The sequence below is a fragment of the Papaver somniferum genome, chromosome 9, assembly GCF_003573695.1.
Source record: "Papaver somniferum cultivar HN1 chromosome 9, ASM357369v1, whole genome shotgun sequence".
Lineage (NCBI taxonomy): Eukaryota > Viridiplantae > Streptophyta > Magnoliopsida > Ranunculales > Papaveraceae > Papaver > Papaver somniferum.
Genome location: NC_039366.1, coordinates 183442893 through 183445701, shown reverse-complemented (window position 1 = coordinate 183445701; position 2809 = coordinate 183442893).

The following is a 2809-nucleotide window of genomic DNA, read 5'->3' as shown; positions in this document are numbered from 1 at the left end:
ATATGGAGAGAGGGAGTCTCCCTGTCGTAGACCTCTTGAAGGTTTAAAAAAAGTGGTTGGAGAACCATTTATTAGCACATCAAAAGAAGTTGTACTTATGCATTGCTTTATCAGGTCACATCAATGTCCTCCGAAACCAAGTTTTTGTAGAGTTTGAAGTAGGAAATCCCATTCAACTCTATCAAACGCCTTGGACATATCTATTTACAGACCCATATACCCAGTTTTTCTTTTCTTCCTACTTCTCATAGTGTGGATTATTTCGTGGGCTATGATGACATTGTCCGATATTTTTCTCCCAGGGGAAAAAACGGATTGGAAGGGGGAGATGAGCTTATCAAGGAGTGGTTTTAGTCTATTTTCCAAAATCTTTGAGATTAGCTTATAGACAGTGTTACACAAAGAGATAGGTCTAAAATCCCCGGGGACAAGAGGGAAATTTACTTTTGAAATTAGGGTTATGAAAGTAGCATTTAATTTTTTGAGAAGGCATTTGGATTTGAAAAATTCTTGTATGGTACTTGTCAGATCACTTTTTAAAAGATTCCAATTCTTTTGAAAGAAGATAGCCGGGAAACCATCAGGTCACGGTGCTTTATTTGGTTGCATACCAAACAAAGCAGATTTGATTTCATCTTCTAGAGGTGGGGGTGATTAGCTTAGAGTTTTCTTCCTCATATATGCTATTTGGTATCAGGTCCAAGATATGTGGTGGGATTTTTTTATTTTCTGAGGAAGACATTTCAGAAAAGTGAGAGATGATGACATTTGTAATGTCCTCGGTATCTTTACACCATTCATCATTCTTATCTTTAAGGGTGTCAATCCTTATCCAACGGTTGTTTTTTTAGTCGTAGTATGAAAAAAATTTGGTGTTTATATCCCCTAGTTTAAGAGAATTTTCAGTGGCTTTTAGCTTCCAGATGGCCTCCTCAAAATGGCACCACTTTTCTAGTTCTGAATTTAGGTGAATAATTTCTGAGGAGTTTTCCAGGATATTTCTAACATTTTTAGCTCTCACTATTTCTTTTGTTATTTTCCTTATATAATGTTGAATGTTTCCGAAATAATCCATATTCCGAACTATTTTCATGCTTTTAACATTTTTATATGGACACAAGAGAGAAATCCGAAGAGCCTTTGATATCCAGTTTCCAGGCCTCTTCAATAATCTCAAAGCACGAAGGATCTTCTAAAAAGAAACCAAAAAATTTAAACGTCTTTGCACCGTCTTTCCAAATTGGAGAAGTTTTTAGCAAAATTGGAGAATGATCAGATGTTATAAGAGGAAGATGATGAAGGTTAGCATAAGGGAAAGATGTTATCCAGCTATCATTTTCTAGAGTCTATCCAATCTTGCCTCTACGAAATCCTTACCCTTACGTTTGTTTGACCAAGTATGAGGGTATCCTATAAAGCCCACATCAATAAGTTTAGCCTTATCTATAAGATTATGGAAGAAAAGACTTTCAGTTTGGTTAAAGGTCCCCCCACCCCCTCTTTTTTCCTCTGGCCCTAGAACAAAATTTAAATCTCCCAAGTCCGGGAAGATCCACAGAACCAGCCATATCCTGAAAATTATCCCAGGATAAAAGTTTGTTTTTCTTATAAGAGTTGCCATAAACACAATATATCACCCACTGAAGGGATGTGGTTGTGTCGGTGATAATGGCATCAATTTGACAATCTTTCATGCTAATAATGCCAACATTAATGTTGGCATTCCAATCAAGGAACAATCCTCCCGCCGTTCCTATGACACCTTTAGGGTTTACGACCACATAGTCAGAAAAGTTAAGCTTTTTAATGGTCTTCTGGACTGTTTCCTTAGGTTGTTTGGTTTCTGAGACAAATAGGATATCCGGATGGTACTTTTTAACAAGGTTATGAAGGTGCTGCTTTGTAAAAGGCTTTCCTGGCCCTTGAGCATTCCATCCCAGGACATTCAAAGACATTTTAATGGTAGCAGGCCAACTAGTGGCAAGGTTTGTAGGGATTTTAGATATCTTGTTGAGAGTGGTATGAGTGACTGAAGCAGGGGTTAAAGTGTAACAAGAATTGTCAGAGAAGTGACCAAGAAGAACCACATGAAGAGATTGATTTCTAGTTTCAAAAGTGGTTATCAGGCCCTTTTCATAGGTGGAAGAATCATAAAGGCCAAAGGTAAGAAAAGGACTTAGATCAAGAATCTGTAAGAATTTCGAATGAATTTCAATTTTCGTCCAAAAACTAGGTGAATTGGTATGCAGCTATAGAGATGTTATCTTCATATAATTATGTTGACGCAAGTAATCTAGAACATAAATTTCTAATCTACTGTGATAAAATTCCTTGGAGTAGGTATATTGATTTTTGAAATGAAGAAGAATTTGCGAGTGGCTTACCTGATTTTCCTCCTCTACCTCCTCAGTAGTTGCTCCCATTGACGTATCTCCCAAATTTATGTTTCCTCCTTGATCGTCTATATTACCTTCTGAATCTTTCACAACATCACCTAATGGCATCTTCACTATCGCAGCTTCCAGGGAATGGATTTTTTGAGGTGGTTCATAGTGTTGTACTGACCAAGAGATGACATTGAAAGGTCGTAAGTTGAAAATGGGAGGGACATAGAACGTCTTCTGCAATTGATCTAAGTCATTGAAGGATGATATTGCACTATTCTCACTTATTTTCCTGGTGTTGAAAGTGAATGCGGAGTTCGCTTTTTCATTGGTTTCATTGGGATCAATTGATTTTTCACCAGCAACAAAGTACAGATGAGGTGGGATAAGAAATTTTTCAGAAATTTTCGATCCACACTGGTTGT